Raw genomic sequence first — 6,200 nt, 5'->3', positions numbered from 1 at the left:
GTCTCTGAGCTAGAGTCCAAGTCTCAAGTCTTTGAGCTAGAGTCCAGGTCAAGTCTCAAGTCTCTGAGCTAGAGTCCAAGTCTCAAGTCTCTGAGCTAGAGTCCAGGTCAAGTCTCAAGTCTCTGAGCTAGAGTCCAGGTCAAGTCTCAAGTCTCTGAGCTAGAGTCCAAGTCTCAAGTCTTTGAGCTAGAGTCCAGGTCAAGTCTCAAGTCTCTGAGCTAGAGTCCACGTCAAGTCTCAAGTCTCTGAGCTAGAGTCCACGTCAAGTCTCAAGTCACTGAGCTAGAGTCCAAGTCTCAAGTCTCTGAGCTAGAGTCCAGGTCAAGTCTCAAGTCTCTGAGCTAGAGTCCACGTCAAGTCTCAAGTCTCTGAGCTAGAGTCCAGGTCAAGTCTCAAGTCTCTGAGCTAGAGTCCAAGTCTCTGAGCTAGAGTCCAAGTCTCAAGTCTCTGAGCTAGAGTCCAGGTCAAGTCTCAAGTCTCTGAGCTAGAGTCCACGTCAAGTCTCAAGTCTCTGAGCTAGAGTCCAAGTCTCTGAGCTAGAGTCCACGTCAAGTCTCAAGTCTCTGAGCTAGAGTCCACGTCAAGTCTCAAGTCTCTGAGCTAGAGTCCAAGTCAAGTCTCTGAACTAGAGTCCCACTCAAGTCTCAAGTCTCTGAGCTAGAGTCAAAGTCTAGTCTCTGAACTAGAGTCCACGTCAAGTCTCAAGTCTCTGAGCTAGAGTCCACGTCAAGTCTCAAGTCTCTGAGCTAGAGTCCACGTCAAGTCTCTGAACTAGAGTCCAAGTCAAGTCTCAAGTCTCTGAGCTAGAGTCCAAGTCAAGTCTTAAGTCTCTGAGCTAGAGTCCAAGTCAAGTCTCAAGTCTCTGAGCTAGAGTCCACGTCAAGTCTCTGAACTAGAGTCCAAGTCAAGTCTCAAGTCTCTGAGCTAGAGTCCACGTCAAGTCTCAAGTCTCTGAGCTAGAGTCCACGTCAAGTCTCAAGTCTCTGAGCTAGAGTCCAAGTCAAGTCTCTGAACTAGAGTCCAAGTCAAGTCTCAAGTCTCTGAGCTAGAGTCCGCGTCAAGTCTTAAGTCTCTGAGCTAGAGTCCACGTCAAGTCTCTGAACTAGAGTCCAAATCAAGTCTCAAGTCTCTGAGCTAGAGTCCACGTCAAGTCTTAAGTCTCTGAGCTAGAGTCCACGTCAAGTCTCTGAACTAGAGTCCAAATCAAGTCTCAAGTCTCTGAGCTAGAGTCCCCATGATCAACAATAAACCTGTTTGCAGCCGACGTTAATAATTAACATGACTGCAGCCAGCGGGACGTAAATGATTACAAACTCGAGTCCTCATCTCTGGATCCAACATGTGGACGATGGCGACAAGTGCAACTGCAGCGACAGCTCTGCCTCAAGTTGTTGAAAAGAAAAACAGAAAGAGTCGTGTGAGGAATCTGGGGTGAAGTTAGTTAACATTTGTCGGTTTTTGTGGCCGTTCCCTTTAATATCTCTAAGTTAAAGCATCGATTTCTCCCAGTTTGGGGATATTTTGGATCCAGTAAGGGTTAATGTAATGTAATATCTTGGAGAGCTAATTTACACTGACATTTTGATCAACTCAAAAATCACCAAAAATGACGATGCAGTTTGCAGAGCAAAGAACTGAATGTCTGCACATGACTGTTACTGTAGGCGGAGTTAGGGACGACACATTTCAAACAAAGAAATCACAAACCACTGCCACTATAGATAGTTACCACCCTTAAACATTTCACGCCTGAGAGTTTATTATTTATTTATTATGCACATTGCAAGCTAATTTCAATGGCTTGGTCATTTGATGAACACATTAGTGGTCTTTATTCAGATAAACGGTGGAACTTACAGCGCAGCGACGTACATCCTGAAACAAACAGGTGTCCATAAATCCACACGCCACTGGGAAACATGAGGGACAACGCTCAGAAGAAACAGACACACCGAACTGGCACCAGGTGAGAGGAGCAGACAAACTAAATACACCAAAGACGAGGACGTAATGAGACACAGCTGGTTCACATTAGACAATCAGTGAACACAGGAAGCAATACAAGACGACACAAAGGACAGAACAACTTCATCCTGCATAACAAGTTATATTCGATTGACTATGATATTAAAGAGACCGTGAGCTCATTAAGATGTGTATGAAAGTGGACAGAAATGGAAATATTCAATGCACATAGTACAGTCCTTAAGTCAATATTCTATTTACATTCCACCACAACAACTGAGTGTTTTCACTTTGACATGAAAATACTGCACGTAGATAAATAGATAATAATAGCAGCAGCAGAAAGCAGAAACTGGCTGTCAAACAAAAGCCGTGACATCACCCACAGGCAGATGTGTGGGAGAGAAATAAAATGCTGTATTTTCATGTCGATGCTGCTCCATTCTCATTCAGTTCCTCTCGTTCAGGCCTGGAAGCTTCCCAGCACGACTCCCATCTGCTGCTGATCAGAGTGAAATCAAGTTCCAGTAATGGTGACATACACTGGAAAAGAATTTATATATTTCATCCTCCAAATTAATATTTCTTTGTTTTTCTTTTATTTCCTTTACTTGCCCTCGTGTAAGAGCGTGTCGAGTGCAGCAGTTTAAGGACAAGAGCCCATGCTCAACCATGTCTGTCTTATAAATCCCCTCTGGTGTGGAGACGTGACCTTGTGACCTCCTGTCAAAAGGCCACTTTTCTGACATTTGGTCTCCTGCATCATCGAGGGCCCAGGGGGCCAAAAAAAGAAGGAGAAGTGTGTGTTTGTTGCAGGATGGCGGAGTGATAAAAGATGGCATGACAGGGTTTGAATCAGTCAGACAAGCCAGTGGATGAATCTAACCTTTCCCTGACCTTTGGGTGGTGGATTGGTATTGCTCTGCCTCCGTCAGGTTAATGGCCTGTCAGACTGACTGATCCCTGAGTGCGCTGGACTGTGACAGGCATGATACCCAACACACACACACAGACCCAGGAGACCGGATCAGGTCAAAACTACACTTAAGCCGGCAAATGTCTTCTTGAGATCACCTATCAGACGTACAAGGTGTTCCCCGCTTCAAAGTCCATCCGTCTGTCCAGTTTTAAAGACTGCAATTTGGAGGACGACTGGTTGATTCTTTGGTCTTTGGACTATGCGGGAGTGTTAGCATTGGCGTCATGACCTGAAGGAAACAGCGCCATCATCACAGGAATGTCAGCAGCAAACAACTGCACACAACAAGGAAAGCAAGAAGCTGTAGTATGCAAGATCATCAAGCAGGCTTCTCGCCACCACTGGGGAATGGCAGCGAGACCACGCTCAGGCCAGACATGGTCCCGAGGAGGCCTCTGAGAAAAAGTATACTGACCAGGTAGGCGAGTGCCAGAGCTAAGGTAAGGCATACAGAGGCTTCACCGGGCCTTCAGGCTCCTTGGTGTCAAAGGACTGCGCAGAAACACAGCAAGTCAGATCAGGAACATCTCTGATGCCGCAGAAAAGGCATCAAGATGGTTGTGGATCAAGAGGGACAACCAGTGGACCACCCAGACTAGGCCGCCTGGGCGAGAATGTCTGATGTTGAAAGAATGACCAAGTTACGTGCCTGATGATGTACATTGTAAAGCAACCCTCACTCCCCGACTCGTCACATATGGACGCAGGGTCAAGACCCATCGGCGTCAGTTTGTAACGCACTGGGGATCCCTGTAGCGTCATAGTGAAACGAAAAGCCAACATTAAATATTTTTACCGAAGTTAATTAAGCAAGTTACGTAAATTGAGTAAGTTACGCAAGTGACGTGACGTTGGTTAACTTACGTGTTAACTGTGACCTACGTAGTTATTTTAACCCAAACCAGGATCTGTTCCGAACCCTAACCAAGTACTTTTTGTGCCTAAAACGAACCAAACTGCATCGTTTCACAACTTTAATAATGTGCAGTTTCAAAATGGCGATGTTTTGAAACGCTACACTTTCATTTTGAAATTCTAACCGGATGTTGAATGTTTGTTGTTGCTAAGCTTTGCTACCCAGGGCGTTAAAAAGCGACGCCAAAGGAGTCGAGAGTGAGAATGTGTTGTGTAAAGGCTGATTCATACTTCTGTGTCCAGTCAACGCTGTAGCCTACAAGGAGCCACGATGCCTATACCGTAGTCTACACTGTAGCCTGACGTGCCCTTCCCCAAAAATGTTGTGGTGATGCAGACGGCAAGAACTGTGAACTGTGATTGGATAGACTTGGTAGCATCATATTTCCGTGAATTGAAGCCAGTTTAACTAGCGGACAAGCGGCCGGTTAATGGTGGATATATTTTTTTGTGTCATAACACCCACAAAATGACTCGTTTCAATATCAGATTTTGATCCATTCGGTCGGTAACTTTTTAAAAGTGTAGAAGAGCAGCACAGATGAGTGGTGAGAGATTAATGATGGCATTAAAAGAGAGCATGGCTGGACGTCATGGATGAGGAAGAAACATGTCATGATCTAAGTACGTGTTTCATAAAAACTGTAGTTCCTCAATTTTTACTGCAAGAACATCCTTAAATCTCAGTGTTTTCATGTTTCAGAACAAATAAAATCTGTGGGAGTTTGTATCTGGTAGTTACCATTTTCTGGGTGATTTGAAAGAAGCTCCCTGGTGGTTCAACTCGACTCTGTCATTTTGTTTTCAGTGAGACCAGAGGATGATGATGGCTAATTGTCTGTAGAGTGTCTCTCCTTCGGTGAGCACAGGTCCAGCCCAGACTCCTTCAGCCCTTTGAAAAGAGGTGACCCCTGAACTTGGGACACAGCTACAAACATTGAGATGCGAAATATCATCAAACAAAAGAACCACGGCAGCTCCTCGGCTGAGTCAGCAGCCTCCTCTCCCAGAAGAAGAAGAGGAGGGAGGTGACGGATAGAGAGAAAGAGGCAGAGGAGAGGAAACTGCTGTGTCTTGGTTTTGATAACCAGCCAACAAAATTGCTGAAGCTTTCATCTGGGGACCTTGGCAGGGTGGAGTAATGTGTTTCCGCTGCGAGTGTCGGTGCTTCTCCGTCCTGTTTCTGCTTCCCTACGACAGTCAGACAGAGACGCTAATCCATCTTCATCTGTTACGGCTGCAGCGCTGTGTGCAACCCGCGGCCTCTGTAGGGAAATACATGAAGTGCATACACATCCACAAACTCTCTTTTCCCTCTGACGCACACACACAGTTGTTCCTGTGGGTTTGCTGAGCCAGTGCAATTTTGTTAAAAATGTCCCCTTGCATTTTGGGATGCAGATCGACCCCCTGCCACTAATCCTGAGTCTGATAACTCGAATTTCAGAAGCAGTTGCTGATTATGCTACAAGGCAAAAGAGAAAATGAATATGATTCAAGCTCAAGATGATTTGGGGGCTTTGAGACATGAGGCATTATAGACATTACCGAATTGTCTGAATATTTGACTAACAGCACCAGATAAACAGGTGAGGTGGGGACACATGGCTTATGTTACGCTCGTCGCGTGAATCTTCAAAAGGGCTGATACTTTCTCAAAAAAATCTCATTAAAATAAATGCTAATTGACACAATATTTGAACCCATGCACAGTATCTCACAAAAGTGAGTACATTTTCACCTAGGGGTGTCCTCACGTTTGTTGCCAGCGGTTGAGACATTAATGGCTGTGTGATGTGTTATTTTGAGGGGACAGCAGATTTACACTGTTCGCTCACTACTTTACACAGTTACACAAGCTGTACGCTCACTACTTTACACTGTTACACAAGCTGTACGCTCACTACTTTACACAGTTACACAAGCTGTACGCTCACTACTTTACACAGTTACACAAGCTGTACGCTCACTACTTTACACTGTTATACAAGCTGTACGCTCGCTACTTTACGCTGTTACACAAGCTGTACGCTCACTACTTTACACTGTTATACAAGCTGTACGCTCGCTACTTTACGCTGTTATACAAGCTGTACGCTCACTACTTTACACTGTTATACAAGCTGTACGCTCGCTACTTTACGCTGTTACACAAGCTGTACGCTCACTACTTTACACTGTTATACAAGCTGTACGCTCGCTACTTTACGCTGTTACACAAGCTGTACGCTCACTACTTTACACTGTTACACAAGCTGTACGCTCACTACTTTACACTGTTACACAAGCTGTACGCTCACTACTTTACACAGTTATACAAGCTGTACGCTCGCTACTTTAC

Source organism: Micropterus dolomieu, linkage group LG20 (assembly GCF_021292245.1).
Source record: "Micropterus dolomieu isolate WLL.071019.BEF.003 ecotype Adirondacks linkage group LG20, ASM2129224v1, whole genome shotgun sequence".
NCBI classification, from domain to species: Eukaryota; Metazoa; Chordata; class Actinopteri; order Centrarchiformes; family Centrarchidae; genus Micropterus; species Micropterus dolomieu.
This window is presented reverse-complemented; position numbering follows the sequence as displayed.